The following is a 9,547-nucleotide window of genomic DNA, read 5'->3' on the forward strand; positions in this document are numbered from 1 at the left end:
TATTTCATGGAATTAAATGTATAAAAACCTACATAAAAATGGTCTGAAAGTTTAGGCTTTACCAACATTGTTTAATGAAACTATAATATCCTGGTGTGGTGCTATAGGATAAGCACTTAACCTTAAGATTGGTTTGAATTCAAACTCATCAGCCCCTCCTCAGAAACCCTGTACAGGATCTCTATGGGTGGGAACCAATTCAAAGGCACTTACCAACAACAACACAATACAAAAGCAACAATAATTTTATGCATATAATTTTAATAAAGGACAGGAAGATACAACTGACCAGCATTTGTCAGTATTTCAATAGCAAGACACATGGTTTTAAGAATACTATGTAAATCACTTTTTAAAAAATATATCTTATTTTTATTGTTGTCAAATATACACAGAACATATAACAATTCAACTGTTCTACATGTACAGTTCAGTGACACTGAGTACATTCTTTTGAGATGTGCAACCATTCTCACCCTCTTTTATGAGTTGTTCCTCTCCAATTAACATGATCTCATTGCTCCCTATATTTTCCTTCTAATCTTTGGAACTGCTATTGTCAATTTGATTATAATTGTCACAATTTCAATTTTGATTAAAATTGAGCACAATGCTCAAGGAAGACATTCTTTACTAGTTAACTTAAACTTTTGTTTGATTTTAAGAAGACTTCAGAGAATGTTTTTGGTTTAAGGTTTTAGCTTTAAAGATTATCTCAGGGGTTCATCCATCTTCTGTGGCCCCTAGAAAATCTGGATAGAATCACTTTTGAACATATTGGTGAAAAAAGGATTGGTAGCTAATTGGCAACTTGAACTTAATTGCTAAAGTCCCTAGTGCCTTTCTTCTTCTGGCTATCCAGTGCATTTCATGTATTACTCAGCTTTCTACTATATCCTTTTGCTGACTTAGCCAGCAAGTTGAAAGCAATTATTCCTTGAATGCATCTGATGTAATTTTTTTCTTTAATGTCACTCCTTACTAAAAATCTATCTCATGATATATTGAATTAATTGTCTTTTAAAAACTCATTCTGCAGATGGATATGTACAAGCCTGCTTCAAATAACACATTCAATTGTTTTGAATCCTGTGCAAAACACAGACTTAGCCCTTTTAGGAAATTAAACAGTCACAGGTTATATTATATTAGAAGCTACCCATTCATTATTATATTACTTTTCCTCTTCATGCAAAAGACTACAATTAATATGGTACATTACAGTTACGGTTAAAGGAATACAGATATACCATATCTTGTAAACCATTTACTACTGATTAGACAGAACTCATGACATTTTTTTTTTTTTAAGAAAATGGAACTTGTAGATGGGTCTAACTGACAGAGTACTTAGTATCTTAGCGACTCTGGGGCAGAAGTTCTGGATTGAATTACTGGAATTTTCTTCACCTATAGACTGTTGAATTTTTATTTTTCTGAAAGGAGAGAACAATCATTCCTTTATAGTGTTTGCTTCTGATGACCAGTCAGCCTGACTTGGGGGCAATGTCTGTGTGTTTATATGTGCATGTGGCCAAACATGCATGTGCACACATGCTTATATATGTGTGTGATGAGAAGGGAAACATAGGATTTGCATGACTGTTAAATTCTTATGAGTTTTGGCCATGCTAAATTTCAGGTGGCTGTTACAATAATGTATATTCAATATTCTTAAAATATACCTGCTAGGATTGTGCTTAAATTTCTGTTAATGTCAGAATTTACATTTTGTGCAATTTGTCATAAATGTGAGGAGCAAATTATTTTCCCTGGTATAGACAGCCCTGATATTTGACAGATGAGGGCCATAGGAAATAATGGTGCTGACTGATGCTACATAGTGTGAAATATACATGTCACATAGGGCCATTAGGGGAAAGAGGCACATATTACATTTCTATTTGATAGAAATGTACCAAATAGTCAATCAAATATAAAAAATAAGTGTTGTAGAAATTGCATACTTTCAGAATTTGGACAAAGTGGGACTCTTTTGGATTGTGACTCTGTGGCTCTTTTGGATTCCTCTCAGAGTGCTATGCTGCCCAATGATAATTCCAGTAATGGGATACCAAGTCTCTTTAACAGTGCACTAGAAATGATCATTTGAGCTCTTCCCAAGACAACTACGTGCTGTTGAAGGGTATTTGTTTTGGCACTATTTTTTTCCAGCTGCACCATGGAGAAAACAATTTTAATTCTCTTTTTCTAAACACATTATTGGAATGAATGGAGTACTCTAATCTCTCCAATAACAAATCAGCAATTATATCATTGAAGAAAGAATGAAGCACACTGGTTGCTTAGAAACACTGTGGTGGCTAAATTTCTCATTCCAGACTTGCAATTAAAGATATAGATGAGCATTAAGGAGTTACTTAGTACCTTCCATCTGTAGGATCCTAATAATGATCATCTTCATTTTTCAAGTGGAGAAGATAAGTACCGAAGATTTTGGGGAATGAAATCCCAAAGAGGTTATTAGGCAGAGGGCCAAGGAAAAGCAAGCAAAGACATCATGTACACTAATTATCAAGCAAAACTCTCTGTTTTCCTTACCAATAATCAACCAGTTTTCTGGGAGGTGCCTATGTGAATTTGTTAATACTCAAATAATCTATGAGTAGGGATATTTATGCCTGTGTATTATTGTGGTGCAGCCAGAGTGCTCCTTGGAGGCCAAGGTGGCCAAACTTCATCCCTCATACTTCAGACATATTGTCAGGAAGGACCAGTCGCTGGAGAAGAATATTATGTTTGGTAAGGTGGAGGGTCAGAGAAAAAGAGGAAGATGCCCAACGAGATGGATTGACTAAGTGGCAGCATAGATGGACTCAAGCGTGGCAACAGTAGTTAGGTTGGCCCAGGATCGGGCAGTGTTTTGTTCTGCTGTGCATTAGGTCACTATGAGTCAGTACCGACTCGATGGTACCTAACAACAACATTATTGTGCTGTAGGATAATCACTGACTGCTAACTGCAAGGTTGGTGGTTCAAACTCACCAGTCGCTCCTCAAAAACTCTATAGAAGGTCGTTATGAGTCAGAACCGACTCAACAGTACTTAACGACATTATCAGAATCTTCAAATTAGTGGAATCAGGTGTTAAGAAAGGAATAAGTTTTTTTCTTCTTTCCAAGTTGCCAGGTAAAACTCTGATTTATTTGGCCTTTTGAAGATGGTGTAAGTCTATAAGACATTAATCAGCTCTCCTGAACTTTACCTTATCGTTGCTTTCTTGTAATTTACTGACACTGCCATTCATGACCTGTTATCTGTGAAAGGTGCGTACTCATACACTTTATGCATCTAAGAAGTTCTTGATGCCTTCATGGCTTTGAATCATAGCAGCTGAATTGCAAAACCCTTAGAAGAAAATGATAGAAAAAGGGATGATTGCTTTGAGACCCACTAATTGAGAAGTATGTAATGACCCTATATTTTGGAAAAGACGTATTTCTATAAAAATAGAAGGCAGGGCTTTCCATAGTAAGACTATGTGGATGGGCAAATAAGCTATCAAGAGAAAGCTAAACAAGAGTGTAAATTTGAATAGAGAAAGGGGATAAAAAGCCTTCACATCTGAATATATACAACTTCATTGTGAAACCTAGTATGCATAGTCTTCTAGGCTGCTTCTGAGCTTTTGAGTTTGAGGACGAGTCTCTGGTCCTAAAAGATTTCGTTCTGCATAATCTCTAAAAAGGAGCAGGATAAGCATTGGACTGTGAACTGCAAGGTTGGAGGTTCAAAGCTACCAGCTGCTCCTCAGAAACCCACTACAGGGTCACTATGAGTTGGAACAAATTTGATGGCACTTAACAACAACAAAAGCAACAACATCTGGTGGTGCAATGGTTAATTTCTCAGATGAGCACTGAAGGATCAGCAGTTTCAGCTTACTAGCAGCTTCATAAAGAGGATGTGGCCATCTACTTCCTTAAAGATTACAGCCATGGAAACCCTATGGGGCCGTTCTGCTGTGTCACATGAGTTGAAATCAACTCAACAGCATACAACAACAACAATCTCAAATAAGATACTTATCACAACCCATTAAATTTATGCTAAAAGTCTCATTTCGTGCCAAATGACCAAATTGTGTTGTTTTAAGTAGCTGGATTGACCACTTTCTTATGTCACCTAGAGCTCAGACAGGCAACTCTTTATTTTTTTTTACTCAAAAAAGGTTTCATGGGGGATAACTTAGTAAGCTTAACCATTCCTCTAAGATCTCAATTCCTTGATACCTGTAAGGTGACTCTTAACTTCCAAAGATCTCTCTAACAGTTGGGGCTTCTCTTATCAATAGCTATACACTATTGCATTGGTTGAAAAATGAAAAACATCAAAACTCTTAGACATTATTATTGTAAAGAAGTGGCATTAGTGTCCATACTTATTGATTCAGGTACTAAGACTAAAGGAAACTCTGATTAAAAATAAATGGGGAAATGGATGTTAGCTATCTGAATGGTTAAGCTACCAAAGAGGCTAAACAAAAGATTGATGACATATTACTGTTAGTTTACCAATGTTGTTGTTGTTAAGTGTCATCAAGTTGGTTCAGACTCATAGAGACCCTGCATAGGGTTTCCAAGGAGCAGCTGGTGGGTTTGAACCTTATGGTTTGCAGTCCAGAGCTTATTCTACAGAATCACACCACACTATCTGTACATTAATCCTTGCCATGAAAATGCAGATCTTTAGTGCTAGTCCTTAGGCTTATGTCAGTTGTGAAATTTTACCCAGAATTGTTATTAAACCTGAAAACCACCTTTAAGTTCCTTAATAAAACCTATGGTCCATAACTTGTTGTTTTTGTTGTTAAGTGCCATCGAGTCGGTTCTGACCCATAGCAATCCTGTATAGGGTTTCCGAAGAGCAGCTGGTGAGCTTGAATCACCGATCTTGCAGTTCAAATGGCTTTGCAGTCTGGTGCATTAACCCACGGTGCCACACCAGGACGTGAAATGCTATCAAATTGGCTCCACCTCATAGCAACTCTATTATTGAGTTACCAAGGAATGAGTTGTGGGTTTGAACCACTGCCCTTTCAGTTAGCAGTCCATTGTTTATCCTACAATGCCAAACCAGGACTCATAGACTTGTAGTTTCTTTTTCTTCATCATAAATTTAATTTATAAAGGTTAAAATAAAGCCAGGTAGCCAAGAAAGGAATAAAAGCAATAGGACAATTTGACCATATCCAGGCATAAAAAGTCATTGAAAGCACTAATTTGTCATGTTTAATAAAGTGGAAGTATGATTTGGTCTGATCTCATCTATTAGCTGGGAGTGTGGAGGCTCTGTAGGATTAGCACTGGATTGCAAACCACAAGGACTGTGGTTTGAGCCCACCAGCTGCTCTACAGGAGAAAGATGAGACTTTCTGCTCCCACAAAGATTTACAGCCTTGGAAACACTATACAGGGTTGTTATGAACAGAAACTGACTCAGTGGCACTTAACAACAACAACTGCAACATCTATTAGCTGTGGTATTTCAGGAACCTCTAGGACAGATACTTTCCCAAGACAGAGAACAGGTTGTTCAATTTCCAGTGTGAAGACTTTTTAACAGTGTGTTGAATGTCCCTCTACAATTTTAGGTACCTGATATAAGATGGTGTCCAAAGCTCAGAAAATATTCAAATTGCTATTTAGGAAAAAAAAAAAAAAAACATGATGAAATAAAAACTTCAGACTCCTGATTTTTTTCCTCCTGTGATTTTCACAACAGCAATACAAAATTTTGTGCATATATATATGCTGCACATATGTTCATAAATGCACATGCTACGAGCAACAAACTCTCTGATTCCCCTCAATACCATAAAGACCCTATAGGTATGATTAATAGTATCTCCAATGTAATGTAAAGACTTCTGAGGAAGTCTTTTGAATTTGCCTTTACCTGACAGGATGAATAAAATTAGCTTCTAGAAAGGTATAGATGTTACATTTTAATGAATTAGGGGAGGAGAAATGAAATGAAAGAAAAAGTTGTTACCAAATTGATAAGATTAGTCAGTAAATTAAATAACTTATAAAGTCTTGAAAATATGTACAGCATGTATTTGATGGAAAGTTTTAAACTGTGAAGCTTTTAATCCACCATGGAGATTTATTTTGAAGATTGAATGGTTCCCAACACAGAACTCTATAAGCCTCATGGGAGGTGGTAGGTCCTAGGAATGGAAACAAGAAATTCACAGATGAGCTGAAAATTGTCTTAGTTATCTAGTGCTGCTATAACAGAAACGCCATAAATAGGTGGCTTCAATAAACAGAAATTAATTTTTTCATAGTAGGCTAGAAATTAAAATTCAGTGTGCCAGTTCTAGAAGAAGAATTATTTCTCTGTCACTTCTATCATCAGAAGATCCTTGTCTCTGAGCTTCTGCTTCTAGGCAATCTTCATGTGGCTTGACATCTCTCTTCCTCCATTCTGGTTGCTTCTCTCTTGCTTGTTTAATCTCTTCAATATCTCAATAGAGATTGGCTCAAGATATGGCCTACCCTAATCCTGTCTCATTAACGTAATAAGGACAACAACACATTCCCATATGGGAATATAACCACAGGCATAGAGGATAGTATTTACAATACATACTTTTTGGGGACACAGTTCACTCTGTAACATTCCATCTTTTGGTCCCTAAAAATTCATGTGCTTTCCATATGTAAAACATATTCACCCTATCACATCATCCACAAACTCTTAAATCAACTCCAAGTCTAAAATATCATCTTCTGAATCATTGAAATAAAATATGGGTGAGACTTCAGGCATATTTTATATTGGGCAATAATTTCTCTTCATCTGCGAACCTATGAAATCTACAAGATATTTACTTCTATAGTGCAATGGCCAAATAGTTATATAGTAGATATTTCCATTACAAATAGGAGAGATTGGAGGGAAAGAAGGAATGACAGGTATCAAGAAAGTCTGGCACCATAGAATAAGTGATTGACCTCAAGATCAGTGTGAACTGCTGATCATACTCCTTGGAAACCCTATAAGGGGTCACTATTAGTTAGAACCGACTTGATGGCACTTAGCAACAACAATAAAAAGCAACTCCAAAATCCAAATGAACAATTTACCTTAGTTCTCAAGACTTGAAAATAATCATCTGTTTTCTGAGACTAGCTGAACAAAAACCCTACCCTCCAGACTTTGGGTGTTTGTCACACCCTCTGGATTCTGAGTAGAGGTTCCTTGGTCCTGGGCCTCCTCTCCGCCTTCCAGGCCCACTGGGACAGCAACTGTTGCCTCAGTATCGGGTGGCCCCGTTCTCCTAATCCATTTGAGTGACAACCCCCATCCCCTCAACCTCAGCAGGCCAAATTCTTCTGCACCTTGGGCATGGTAGCTGTGCGACTTCAGTTTTTGGTGGTGGTCCCATCTTCCTGGCACACCTTAACAGTAACCCCACACTCCAAAACAAAGTTGGCTAAGATCCTATTCTTTGAAACCTACACTTTGAAACCAAAGAAGGTCTCATGCTTCTTCTAACAGTTCTACTAATCTCTGAGCACTACAGGTGTGGTTATTTTCTTGGAGGATAACAAATGCAGCTCCTTTGGCCTGTTTCCTGCTTGTAGAATTCTAAGAGGCAAACAATCTGCCTTCCTTTAGCTCTTTCTCTATTCCCTTCAATCTAAGCTAATGGGTTTTCTGTCTTGTAGTTTATTAGATCCATTAGCCACAGGTTAACATGTTTAACAAAAGATTGTAACCATGTCCTTGGTGAACATCCTAAAGCATATAACCTTAGTTTGTACAATAGAATTTTTCAAATCTTCAAGTTTTATTTTCATTTTGCAAAGTTCAATGTTAAGTCCACCACTATCCTTTAATATTGTAGTATAAGTAGCAAGGAGAAACTATATCACTCTTTTAAAATCTTGCTTAGAAATTTCCTCAGTTCAATACTTACAAGTTGTACCTTCCACCAAACATTTGAACATGATTTAGACAAGTTCTTTGTCACTGTATAACATTTTCTCCATTGTCCAATCATATGCTCATCATTTTATTTTAAAGCCTTCTGGTACATTTAAAAATGTACCAGAAGTACATTTAACATCCACATTTCTAGCAACATTCTGTTGCTCATGCCATATGTATACTCTAACATGATAGAGACTTTCTCTATAGTTCTCATTTCCTTCTGAATCCTCACCAGAACTGCCCTTGATGCTCATGATTCTACCAACAATCTCGTCAAAGCAATCTAAGCTTTGTTGTTGTTGTTAAGTGCCATTGATTTGGTTCCAACTCATAGTGACCTTGTATAGGGTTTCCAAGAAGTGGCTGGTGAGTTTGAATTGCCAAACTTGCATTTCAAATCAACATTTCAGTCCAGTGCATTATCCTGAAGTACCACACCAGGACTCCAATTTAAGCTTTTGTTGTTGTTGTTGATAAGTGTCATCAAGTTGGTTCTGACTCATAGCGACCCTGTATAGGATTTAGAAGGAGTGACTGGTGAACTTGAACAACTGACCTTCCAGTTTCTTGTTGTTGTTGTTGTTAAGTGCCGTGGAGTCGGTTCCGACTCATAGCGACCCTGCACAGGGTTTCCGAGGCTGTAAATCTTTACGGGAGCAGAACGCCTCATCTTTCTCCCGCGGAACCTCTGGTAGTTTCAAACTGCTGACCTTGCGGTTCACAGCCCGATTCGTAACCACTACGCTACCAGAGTTCAGTTTCTAGGTACCTTAAAATGTTTCCAGACTCCACCAATTCCAAAACCACTTCCACATGGTAGGTATTTGTTGGAACAACACCTACTCTTCTAGTGCCAAATTCTGTGCTAGTTGTAGCGTAGTGGTTACGAATCGGGCTGCGAACCTTAAGGTCAGCGGTTCGAAACTACCAGCCGCTCCACGGGAGAAAGATGAGGCTTTCTACTCCCGTAAGGATTTACACCCTCGGAAACCCTGTACAGGGTCGCTATGGGTCGGAACCGACTCGACGGCACTTAACAACAACAACATAGTAAAAATACCTCAAGTGATTTATGTTTATTTTTTCACAGTTTAGGAGGCAGAAGCCCAAATTCAGGGTGTGGGCTCTCAGGGAAGTCTTTATCTTTCTGTCACCTCTGAAGGAAGATCCTTGTCTCTTTGAGCTTCTGCTTCTGGAGTCTTCACATGGCTTTGCATCTCTCTTTCCTCATCTCTGCTAGCTTCTCTCTTTCTTTTTGAATCTCCTTTATATCTCAAAAGAGATTGATTCAAGACACACACTATGTTAATCCTGTTACATTAACATATCAAAGACAACCCATTCCCAAACGGGATTGTAACCACAGGCATAGAGGTTAGTATTTACAACACATTTTTTTTGGAAAACTTCATTCTATAATGGTAACTAACATCCATTGTATAATAAGATGTTGTTGTTGTTATGTGCCATGGAATCCTTTCCGATTCCTCATAGCGACCCTGTACAGGGTTTCCAAGGCTGTAAATCTTTACGGGAGCAGAAAGCCTCATCTTTCTCCCACAGAACAGCTGGTAGTTTTGAA

The 9,547-nt window shown here is 37.8% G+C and overlaps 1 protein-coding gene across 1 annotated transcript in view; it reads right to left on the reverse strand.

The window, feature by feature from the left end:
- Positions 1-6,155: 6,155 nt before the first annotated feature.
- Positions 6,156-9,547, reverse strand: part of ZDHHC15 (zinc finger, DHHC-type containing 15) — a 393,634-nt gene continuing 390,242 nt past the window's right edge. Inside the window, exon 12 of the mRNA XM_006873732.1 lies at positions 6,156-6,193. The gene's annotated coding sequence lies outside the window, so the exon portion shown is untranslated. The remainder of the gene's footprint in view (positions 6,194-9,547) is intronic.

This window comes from Chrysochloris asiatica, unplaced genomic scaffold, assembly GCF_000296735.1.
Source record: "Chrysochloris asiatica unplaced genomic scaffold, ChrAsi1.0 scaffold00252, whole genome shotgun sequence".
Lineage (NCBI taxonomy): Eukaryota > Metazoa > Chordata > Mammalia > Afrosoricida > Chrysochloridae > Chrysochloris > Chrysochloris asiatica.